The sequence below is a fragment of the Canis aureus genome, chromosome 28, assembly GCF_053574225.1.
Source record: "Canis aureus isolate CA01 chromosome 28, VMU_Caureus_v.1.0, whole genome shotgun sequence".
Lineage (NCBI taxonomy): Eukaryota > Metazoa > Chordata > Mammalia > Carnivora > Canidae > Canis > Canis aureus.
Genome location: NC_135638.1, coordinates 17,962,471 through 17,975,252, shown reverse-complemented (window position 1 = coordinate 17,975,252; position 12,782 = coordinate 17,962,471). Strand labels below are relative to the sequence as shown.

Below are 12,782 nucleotides of genomic sequence, written 5' to 3'. Positions count from 1 at the left end.
GTCATGTTTTGTGAATACTTACCACAGAACCTCCTTGTACAATGGTGTCCAATTTACTCTTCTTTTCTCTTTTCTCCATAGCTTCCTCTTGCGTTTCTCTATAATAGACTACACAGTGCATTTCTGGAATGTTCCAAGGGCTATAGAGGTAAACATCCTTATTTTATGGCTTAGGTCTATATTTCACACATCTTTCCACACATATTAAAAAGATAAGCTGTTACAGCAGAAAGGAACCTTACAAATAATGTAATTCAATCTTTATTTTATATAAGAAAACTGAAATAAGAGGAATTCAGGTTATGTTTAATATCTAGATCTTTGTAACTTATTCTATTTTCTTTGTGATTTACAAGAGATCCTAAAGTTATGATCTGAGGACTACATCAAACCAGCAGCTATGCTTGATTTGGCCCTCATAGAGACTACTAAATATTTTCAGCTATTTCCAAACTTTAATATTCAGGTATATCCTATAAAACTCTGACGTCTAGGTTCTCTTACAAATCAGATGATTTGGTAATACTGATGCTCACGAGTAAATGGCAGTATTTGGCAAAGTAAGTGGTAGCAGCTCTATTAGTGAGGTAGTGCTCTCTAATTGTCCAGTATCAATTATTCTCTAATATTTCATGTTCTTCTTTGTATTACTCATTTATATTACTTGCCTGTCCCCCATAACAGTTTGACTCCTGTCATTCTTTTTCTGTATCCAAGTGTTTTCATTTGAGCTGATTAAAACTTGAAAGATTTGACCTAGGTCCCACATCTTTGGGGATTGAGGGCTGCAAAGAAACCCCAATCTGTAGCTCACAAGTGTACTGCCTCATAGGCGAACGAAGATGTTTCTGTGGCTCAGTGCAATTCCACAAACATGTCCCAAGATTTGTCTCTTTGTAAGGCACTGAACTAGGCACTCAGGTCTCAATGACAAATAAAACCATCCTGAGAGGATTTTATCTGATTATAAAAACTGGATTGAGTGCTGTTTCTTATTTGCATTAAAACTGTAGAATAACCAGCACAAGATACATTTATTTCTGTTATCAATATAACGTAATCCTAAGAATAGAGCTTCTTTAATAAAAAGTGCTTTATAAAGCAAATAATATTAAAAATAATCAGCCAAAAATAGCACAGATGATGAAACTTTATTGGACCATTTGACCATTGGTAGTTATCATTTGAAATGAGTATTCCTACTGGTCATATGAAACAGAGTACTTTAATAAGTACTTCCTTTATTTAAAGGTGTACAAACATTTCATAATAGAAACACAACCCTTATGTTTTTATGTGTTTGTATCCCTAATGTTGGGTACTATGTAAAGATTCTTTGAATTTAAACAACTACTATATTATATAGTAAGCACATTGGCGTTGCTTTGGTTAAATTAAACTATAATGAAAAACTATCAAACTAGCTCTTCTTTATTAACCAAACAGATGCCATTCACTATTAGTAGAATATGCATACCAAATAATTTTCTCAATAGTGATGACAGATTTTTGCAGATCAATTTACTTGCTGTGGCTTACTCACCCTTTTGACTAATGGAGGTGTGTGTTAGGCATCTGTTTATGTTATGGGTAGAACCAGTGCCTTAGGAAAAGCAAAGCCATTGTGTCGCACAGGATTTTGCCTTCAATTACCAACAGTACCTAATCAACTGAGGCCACCAACATCCAGCATAATTAAGATATCAAAATTCCATCACCAAACTTTCCCTGAATGATTTCACTAAATGAAAAAGAATATATTGAAGTTATTTATGATGTTTATTCTCATATTCTCTTTAGAGGAATGGCATGGGGTGGCAGAGGATGGGAAATACAATGCTTCCTATATACCCTTTCTAAGCTCAGTGAAATCATTCATACAAATAATAATACAGTGAATTCTGATAAAAACTCGAGATGAAAAGACTACAGAAGATCAAGGTCTTCATTACTCCTGTTTGTTGAATGCCAGGTAAGCCCAATACTCTTTAAACCATATTGAAGGACAGGGTCTTTGTCCCAGAGCCTCTCAGATTAAATTAAACAGGCAAGGACAATTATATAAGTTAAACAGGTGGCATGCTCTAAAATAGGGTTTTTAAAAAATAAACATTTAAGTAAATTTGCCTATTTTTTCTGGCATTCTATACTTTTGTTTCCCAGGCTTCCATCTTTTCAGAATAAAAAGAGATTAGGCCTTGCCTGTGACAAGGATCATGGAAAATTTGATTCTGTGAAAAAGACTTTTTTTTAAACAAATGTAAAAATGGACTAGATGTATGGAGGAAGATGGATTGCTACACGCATAGCTAGAAAAATAGAAAGCGATGCAAAGTTGGGTTGGAGAGATGAAACGTGTAATGAATGAGTCTGCGTAGATAAAAAGAATGTTGAGAAACTAAGCGCAGAGAGCTGATTTAGCAACACACAGAAGTCTGGTTTTCTTCAAAATGAAAATGATGATGTGCCAAACTGAATTTCTATCTGTCTAAGGGTTTTCCAGCTTTTCCTATTATGCCCATTTGACAAACAACAATGGTGACTTTTTGAAAACATTCAATAAAATATCTTGGATATTTTGTTTACCCCAATCTTTTCTGAAGTTTCATTTGTATGAAAAACAGCTTGCCCAACGAATTAGGTAGCTTTTATTATACATTATAATTTGTAAAAGTTTCATATTTAGTAAGAAGATGAACAGGCTGTTTACCTAAATTAAAGAGAAAACTTCCACTTGAATTATGCTCTCAAATTATGATTTTATTTTTAATTAATGACTGTAAAAACACATAGGCATTTTTTTCTGTATATATGACATCTGGCCTTGTTAAAAATATTCATTTTACAATTTCTTTTACATTTAAAATATTTTCTTTTGCCTTAATTAGTTTTTGAAAGAAATATTCCTGAATTCCACTTCCCAAATTATGACAAATCAAATATGTAACAAGGATTAAACTAAATGTGTATTAGAAGAGTAAAGAATTCACTGAGGCAGGACTAATCATCATTTAGATTATCAGCAGAAAATTATTAATAAACAATGGATTGTAGGACAAGTTCTGTTGATTCTGTGTTTGGGTAGCCAAATGCTTTAGTTTTACAAATGAAAAAAAAAAAAAAAAATCCTAAGCAGCTTATGGGAGAAAGTAATCATTCCAATTACAAACCTAAAAATTTCAAATTGTATATTTCATCAAGTTGAGCTTATTTTAACTAACTGAGTAGATTTGGTATAACAGAATAAAGTAATTACTTAGTGTTTCAAGTAAATGAAAAACAGTCTTATGCTTATCATTTGTTTTCTGTACAATTGCAACTGTAGATAACTTTGAGGAAAATTGTTGAGAACATATTTCTAGAAGATAGTGGTCAGAAGTATGTTCAAGAATAAGTATTTATACAGATATTTTTTTCTTAGAAATTTCTTTTGCCAAGATAAATTTTTTGAAGTGTTCTACTTTTTGGAAATTTGATGTCTAAAAACAAATCCGAAGATATAGTAGGGATGAAATCCAATAGGTTCTCGAATTGAAGCTAAACATTTGATTCAAAAGGGTTTTTCAACAAATTATTTGTGTGCATATTTGAACTTAATATCTTCCAAGTATTTGATATGCTAAATCTTTTTTAAATTTCTAAAGGATTTTTAAGAATAAAAACTCCAGAGTTGGATAACTTGGGTTCAACTCTTGGTTTACCACCTAGGTAATAATGCTAAACAAATTATTAAGTTTTCCAAGATACAGTCTTTTTATCTGTAAAACAATGATAATAACAGCATCTACCTCATTATTCTTATGATAGCAACGAAGAAAAAGATGTAAAATCTTGAGTACTTAAGATATTTATGCACTTCCTAGTAAATGTAGATTGTTGTTATTATTATTATTTTAAAATTTTATTTGTTTATTTGACAGAGAGAGCGAGAGAATACAAGCAGGGGGAGGGATAGGCAGAGGGAGAGGAAGAAGAAGGCTCCCCGCTGACATCAGGGCTTGATGCCAGGACCCTGGGATCATGGCCTGAGCCCAAGGCAGGCCCTTAAGGACTGAGCCACCCAGGCTCTCCGATTGTTACTGTTATTATCATTATTATCAGAGTTTTTTTGCGCTGTTAATGCATTATAAATTTAAGTCATTTTCAACTGTCTCAGACCTTCAAAAGAGTGTAGAAACTGTCTTCCATCAGAAACTGTCTCTCTCTTTTTTTAATTCTATGAAACAAGACAAGGGAAGTTAAACTACAATAAGACTAAACATTATTTCTAAATGAATGTTCCCTAGATGTCCTTCCTTAGTTTCTACAAATAATTTACTAAATTATAGGCTTCAACATTTTTTTTTAAAGATTTTATTTATTTTTTCATGAGAGACATAGAGAGAGGCAGAAATATAGGCAGAGAGAGAAGCAGGCTCCCTGCAAGGAGCTTGATGCAGGACTCAATCCTAGACTCCGGGATCACACCCTAATCTGAAGGCAGATGCTCAACTGCTGAGCCACCCAGGTGTCCCAATATTTTTTTCATAGAGATTTGAAAAAGTTAGTTGTTTGGATTATTTTTAAAAAATAATCCTTACTTCTCTTAAAAAAATAATCTTAGTTTCACTGGCATCATGGTCTTTCTATGGTTATGTGAGAATACTGAATTTTTCTAGTGGTCATTATGCTATACAATGCTATGGAACATGATTGAAATTTTCATGGTTATTAAAAGAAATTATGAAATCATTATCTTTCAGGTCTAGACTTTGAACTAAGTGACACTTGGTCAGTCACCCTTATTTTTCAAAGGCTTATGGCTTGAACCTAACTTATGTGATAATACTAATATTACCCTAGCAATAACCTGCTACCATAAGATAAATATCACTAGAATACCAAATGTAAAATCTAACTCTGGGAGGAGGCAGCTAGTCCTAGAATTAAAACATTCATGTTACAAATTGCAGTGGAAACTGAATAATGAAGAGGAGATTTTACTGCTTTTAATGTTGAATCTATGAAATTAAATGAAAGTAAACCCATTCAAATTAAGAGCAACTGACTCTGAGCTCTGTAGTTGTGTGTGAGGCAAAATGAATTGCAGATTAATCTTGTTAATGTATTTCCTTTTGAAGTTTTAAAGTTTATGTCATATCGTCTTCTAATATATCCTCTTTATGTGGGTTATTAGGGACTCAAATATTTTTATACTTAAATAATTTCTTTGCTTTACCTGAAAGAGAAATAGCAATTCAAGTTTTTGGTTGAAGTGAGTCTTTAAGAGGAGAAATTGAGGGCCAATTCTTACCTGTATTCTTTTGACAATTTTCTTCTGGCTGACAACTTCATAAAGAAATGATGGCAGATTAGGGGAGATTGGCTGCAAGAGAGTTTCTGATTTGATACTGCTATATTTTACACAAAATTTATGACACAAAACTTTTTAATAGATGTGGCTTTGAACCTATCTTCTGCAATCAGTAGCAGACATACATCACTGCCTTGCAACTTGTGAGAAGTTAATAACTAATAATTCATGGTTGTTTTTTAAACTCCTTCTATACAAACAAGAGAAAGAAAGACAGATTGTGAAGAAAGGCTACAAAATCATCCAGGGTACAGATGAGTATGCATATTCTTATAGTTCAAATCTGGGAGTCGACTTCTTGTGAAAGCCCATACCCTTCAAAAGAAACCTGAATTTCATGATGCTATTTAAATTGTCTTTGGCAGTAATAACTATTCTCCAGCTGTACCAGGGAAACTTTGCCTAGAACAGGCCCAACACATAAGAGGCAATTCATAAATATGTTTAGTGGCTATAAAGCATTGCTGAATAAATTACTAGTGGGAAATGATCATTTATTCATTTAAAATATTTATGAAATTCAAATGCTGCTCTAGGCACTAAAATATAAAGAATTAATAATTACCAACAAATATCCCTGACAATTTAAATTACTTGGTATTAATTGGTATTAATACCAAGTTAAGGGCTTACTTTCTTCTTTTTTTTTCTTATAGATTTTATTTATTTATTCACAAGAGACACACAGAGAGAGGCAGAGATATAGGCAGAGGGAAAAACAGGCTCCCTGTAGGGAGTCTGATGTGGGACTGGATCCCAGGACCCTGGGATCATGCCCTGAGCCAGAGGCAGACACTCAACAGCTGAGCCACCAGGTGTCTCAAGGGCTTACCTTCTTATTGTACGCTGGGTTCTAGCAACTTTAGCAAACTTAGGTAATTAAAAAATTTGCAACCATTTTATCACTTTGCTGAGGCTTACACATTGAATAAATGGTATAGTCATAATTTGAAACCAGGATAATCTGTTATCAAGCCCATGCTCTTCACAATTATGCTAAACTATCTCTTATATAGATAGCCCTGTACCAAATATTTCATACACATTGTCTAATTTACCTCTCTCCAAAACTTTCTGAAATGATTAGAATAGTATTATTAAATTTAATGTATAGATAAAGATAAAGAAGATAACGAATGGCTGCAGATGCGAGACAGGCCTCTATCCTACCCTTACTTCTGCCACTCGACTCCAACTGTTTCCAGTTAAAGAACAATTTAGGGGCAGCCCCGGTGGCTTAGCAGTTTAGCACCACCTTCAGCCCAGGTTGTGATCCTGGAGACCCGGGATCGAGTCCCACGTCAGGCTCCCTGCATGGAGCCTGTGTCTCTCTCTGCCTGTGTCTCTGCCTCTCTCTCTCTCTGTGTCTCTCATGAATAAATAAAATCTTAAAAAAAAAAAAAGAACAATTTAGCTGTGTGTCACCAACTACCACCCTTTCCAGGACCTATGGGAATTAGTGTTCTAGTCCTGAATGAGTAGTCTAAACAACCACTATATCATATAACACCTATGCACCCTCCTACTTCAACTCTGTAGCATTTACCTTGTTCAGTTTTTCTTGTGAGTTAACATAATTGTCTGTCTTCTAGATGTCTCATGTTCCATGAGGGCCTGGATGGAGATCTCTTTCACCTGACATTAGATCCTAGAGGCAAGTACGATATCATGTATTTATTAAAGGGACTAAGAGTAGAAAGGAACAGGCAAGAGCTCAGCTGGGCATAAGCCAAACAAATCAGGTTTCTTTTACACAGGACTACTGGTGATAACAAAGTGGGAAACTTTTTCCTACTACTCTGATTTGACCAAGATAGAAGAAGCCAGAATGAGACACTTAAAATAAGCAGCATAGGATCATTAAACTATACAGCTGAAACTAATATCACACTATATGTTAACTGACTGGAATTTAAATAAAACTTTAAAAAAAGAAGCATAAGAGTAGGGTAGCCAGGGTCCTATATTTTACCATTTTGGGGACTGATTCAGGAATTAGGTCCCAATATTGTATCTAGTTAGGCAAAGAGGTAGAGCTTGTGATTTATATTGGCTTTCTCTATGGTTATGGTCTCTCAGCCAGCCTAGGGCAGCATGTGGACTCTTAGGTTGATAATGACTCTACATGGGCTAAGCATCAGCTCCAGCTTCTGGGGGCAACAGTTTGGATTGCTTGTCTCTGCAAGTAAATCCAAATCATGGAAAACTTCACAGTGGGTTTCGTTTCTTCTTGCTGTCTTTTTTAGGGCTCACAATAAGTGGATTGTGGCTTTCCCCAAGCCTCCTAGGTAATTGGAATTTTTAAAAAGATTTTATTTATTTATTCATGAGAGATACACAAAGAGAGGCAGAGACACAGGCAGAGGGAGAAGCAGGCTCCACGCAGGGAGTCCAATATGAGACTTGATCCGTGGGCCCCAGGATCACGACTTGAGCCACAGGCAGATGCTCAACCACAGAGCCACCCAAGCATCCCAAGGTAATTGGAATTTGTAAGTCAAAGTCATTGTCAACACCAAAACTGGAGGATAATGCCTCTAGTGACAACTCCAGACTATGCTTGCTTTTTTTTTTTGAGAATATATTTGCAGACTTCTGGGGTTGTATTACTATGTAATAGTTATACTACTGCATTTAGTTGATTCATTTTCTTTTGTCTTCAGGCAGAGCACCATTCTGTAATATTCCTTTTTTTTTTTTTTATTGTTCTTTTTTTTTTTTAATTTTTATCTATTTATGATAGTCACAGAGAGAGAAAGAGAGAGAGGCAGAGACATAGGCAGAGGGAGAAACAGGCTCCATGCACCGGGAGCCCGATGTGGGATTCGATCCCAGGTCTCCAGGATCGCGCCCTGGGCCAAAGGCAGGCGCCAAACCGCTGCGCCACCCAGGGATCCCCATTCTGTAATATTCCACTAGTTAAGATTGAGTTACTTTATTAATCTGAGGGTACTACTGCAAGAATTTTCTTTGTTGTTGTTGCTTTAATTTGCAAAACATCTTTTTATTTTTATAATTAGAGCAAAGAAAATTATTTGTGAAGTGTTCAATGATTTGAATTTCCTAGAGAAACATTGCTAGAAAGCTATTAGAAATTGTCAGGCTGTGACATAATTTATTATTACTAGAAAATGATGTGGAGTAAAAACATATTGTCCATTGCAAAATGTTTCTAAGAGTTTATATGTTTATAAAAACCATATTTTCTGAAATAATCTCCCTCTTTTTAAGAAATATTGCGAATACACACAAGTTGATATAATTCTGGTGATGAGTTGCCACTGATTGGGCCAACCCTAGAGGCTTGAATGCCAATCACAGCAGCCTGAACTGTGATTCTTAATCACAAATCTAAGATTCAGCTTTTGAGAGCCTGGGAACAGTCACATGAGAGGTGTGGGTGGCATTCTGGCCTTCCTGCTCTTATGGGGGAGTTCTCGCCCCTCCATCAGTAGGCTTCCTAAACCTTCAGAGCCACAGAAGACAGCTAGGTGAGAACAGAAGAGAAATACACAGAAAAGATGGCTGGAGCTGCAGGTTTTCTTCTCAGAACCAGAAGAGAATGAAGGTCTGCAAGAGTTTACATTGTAAAAGAACTATAGTCACTACAGCCATCAACCCACTCCTGTTTGGTAAAAGAGAAATGAATGTCTGGCATGGGATGGACTCCGAGCATCTGTATTTTGGTGGAGCAAATCTAAGTTGTCTGGATCAGAGAACCCTGGGAAACCTCTTCAATTACAGAAACTATGTAATATTTAATATAATCAAACAGTGTTATTTGCTCTCAATCAGATCTAACATTCATTTTCTTATAGATTTTTATTTATTTTATTTATTTACACTTCATTTTCATAGCAAATGCTTTGCAATAACCCTAACTATTCTGCAATAAAATTCATTCACATTTTCAGTTACCAATATATGTGATCAAGTAAAAAAGAATCAATCTAATATCTTAACTATAAAGGAGAAATATAGAATAAAATAATGCTTAATAAAATAATATATTTTTAATTCGCAAAAGCCTGTGATAAAAGACATAAACAAGTAGTCAGAGGCTAGCACTTATGTGTAGAAATTTATGAATATGACAATTATAGACAAGATCTATACAGGCAAGTTTACTGATGACTCAGATCCCACGGACAACCTTACCTTTAAAACCTGTTATTTAAAATGATAATTAACTCTTGGTAAAATTTCAAGTAAGACAAAGTACAATCTTCCTTTGATTTACATGTTAGATATACTTCTGGAAATTTCAATAGATACTAAAAACTTGCTCTAAATACTTTGTGCTTATATGTAAAATGGACCTGATTCTTAGGATAAAGTTCATTTAAACAGAGTATCCATAATCCACATATAATGTGTGTGTATAGACCACAAACACACACAGATTATCCTTATTTATTTATTTATTTATCTATCTATCTATTATTTATTTATTTATTTATTTATTTATTTATTTATTTATTTATTTATTTATTTATATTTGGGTGTGGACATCTCAGACTCATACCATATAAATGGTTCAGCATGTCTCATCATTGCTATAATCCAAAGTGTATCCACAGATTTCCAAACCACAAATTGAGAATAATGGTTGAAAATCACTATTTTTGAACCTCTGAGATGCTTATTGGTTTGATGCATGTATTCAGATTGTCTACTGAAGACCTAGAGGGGAAAGCTTTGTTAGTTGCAATATATCCTTTCTCCCACAGTCTCACCAAATAACCTTTATATATCAATGTTTATGCTGCACCATATGAAATTTTTGGATAATTTTCAAATGTATATAGCAGATCTTGTTATAATTTATAAACTAACAAATTTAAAATTATTTCAGTATTTGTGGCAAATTTTTTGATTATATATTTTGTTAGCTCAGGAATAATAAAAAATATCTATTAAATGGGAAACCAAGAATATTTCTTAAGGCATAAAGAGGTGTTCAAAACAAAAATGTAGCTTTGAAGTGAAAGGAATAATTATGAAGGAAAAGTTGATTTATCATCAACAATATAATAAAGATAATGATATCAAGGTGAGGGCCAGGACAAAAGGTAAGGAATCATGTTATAATGGCCACAGTTTGTAGCTCATAAATGGAGGCCATGCAGTAGTCACTGACAAGTTAGTTAGGAGGTAGATCAGCAGTCAAAGTGCCCCAAAAGCTGTCAGAAATGTTATTGATTAGCCAATGATCAATTTTATCAATGTCAGGATTGTGGAGAGGGCAAATTGCCTTCTCTTTTTAAATGTCTCATTACCCTCACAACTTACAGATACACTTAAGCATTTTATAAACTACTTAACAATGCACCAATTTTAATAAAATCAGTATATTTGATATAAAATATATAAAGTTGTTTAGTTGGTTTTGCATCCCAAAAGTGATAAGATGATTAACAGATGCTTTACTTCCTGACTTGTTTTACTTAGTATTAAGCACTTTGTAGCAGGTACCTTTCTGCATTTAGCTTATTTCAGTTACAAATTATCCTGTCTTGCAAGTGTTATCATGTCCATTTACAAATAAAATCAGAGACTTAAGGAACTTGTGTCTTACCTGAGGTCACACTTAAGTATGCTAAGAATTACAGTGTTCTTAACACGAGATCAGAGTGGCTTGATTCAGGGCAGCCTCAAACAGTGAATGAGAAATTCCGAGGTGTCTCATCTATAAGAGAAATACTAAATAAATTAAAGCCTATCTTACAAGCTGATCAAGTCCGTGAGTAATTTAATTGCTAAGATTTTGTTTTAAAGGTCCTCTGTTTCTCTCTTCCACTTTTCAGGGATGCCCCAAAAGAAGGGAAAAAAATGCACAAAAGATGAACTATGTGCGTATTTCATAGCAGACATTTTTAGTGATGATTTTAGATCTAGGCTTTGCAATGAGAGCTAAAATAAATAATAATAAAAATAAAACAATAGAAGTTGTCAGAGTTGATGTCAATTAAATAATGTCAAACTCAATAAATGGAGAATTCTACATCAGTGAATGGTCATTTTTAAAGGTGATGGTCATTTCTGTAAATTGACAGCAGTTGAGTCAGCATGAAAATAAAATGAGCAGGGGTTGCCAGGTTTACTTTATAGACATGCTGAATGTTGAATTCTGCGAAAGTAATTTTTTAGACTTTATTTCTGTAGAAAACAGTTGATCCAATTTTTAGTCTTCTCAGCTTTCTAAATTGACAAATAGAAGCACTTCTACAGCCAGAATCATGCAGAAGAAATATTTATGCTCAGTACTGGAGTCTTTTAAAGATTTTTGGATGTTTGACTCAGAAAACAAATAGAGTTGTGAGAGGTTGGGTCAGAGTTAAGAAGGAAGTAATTTTTTTTTTTTCCAGAATCTTGTTCCAAGGCAATTACATTTGGACTTGAATATACGTGTCAAGAGTAGTGAGTTTTGGATTACTTCCTAATAGTCCTGAGTTTATGTTATTTTTGTGAATACTAGGCTTAGTCTAATGCCTACATCACATTCTTTCTGTTTCAATTTTAAAGTATTTTTTGTGAATGATTTTGAACTCTTCTTTTCCCCCAAAAGAATTTTGTCTTAATATCTCAACCAGCTCACAAAAGTAGAATGTTATTTAATAACATTTTAATGTTATGTTTATTTTTATAATTTAGGGTATCATTAGTTTGGTTAGAATTGAGTAGAAAGGGCTGTTGGACCATTAGGATAAATGGTATGATTTTTGTCAACAATATAAATAGCATAATAGAATATACATTTTTCCAAATTTTATTTGGTCATCACTTCCGATTTAGCGTTTGAAAAGCAGGCCTATTATTTATTTTCCTGTTCTTCTTCATAATAGTCTCATCTGTATGAATGACATCACCCTATTTGAGGGCAAACTGTTAAGTCTTCTGTCTAATTTCTCTTGCCTTTTATTCAATCACTCCCCATGTCCTGTGGCCTTCTACCTTCACAACTCCCCAGACAGAGCGTGCTCTCCCTCCATTCCTGATTATACCACCTGAATTTAGACCTAAGGAGAGCTTCACCAACCTTGCACATCACCCAAAGTTAATTTTCCCAGAACATGACACCTATTTGCTCAAGATACAATGTCTAATAATTTCCTATTGGATATACTCTAAAGGACTTAACCTGATATGAGATTCCCAGTCTAAATTTTTCTCCAATAATTTCAGACTTATCACCTCTTCCCCTTAGTTTCCCTTTAAGTTCATTACTTTTTCCTGAGGTGGAGTTCCAGCTGGGATGTCCATCAGAAATTGCTGAAGCAAGCATTCGATGCAGGGAGTTCCCAGGTCATTCTGTCTGCACTCTCCCGTGAAGTTAGACTCATCAATGCTAAGATCAGTTCCATCTCAGCGTTTTATAAGATCTTCAGAGGCTGAGATTTTTTTCACAAGATTTTCCAAGATCAAATCA

At 34.3% G+C, this 12,782-nt stretch overlaps 1 long non-coding RNA gene across 1 annotated transcript; it reads right to left on the bottom strand.

The window, feature by feature from the left end:
- Positions 1–5,293: 5,293 nt before the first annotated feature.
- Positions 5,294–11,043, bottom strand: LOC144300200 (uncharacterized). The gene is made up of 3 exons (XR_013366792.1): positions 10,932–11,043; positions 6,900–7,001; positions 5,294–5,365 (listed from the first exon to the last, which is right to left on the bottom strand). It is a non-coding gene; the product is annotated as an uncharacterized LOC144300200 (long non-coding RNA).
- Positions 11,044–12,782: the final 1,739 nt, after the last annotated feature.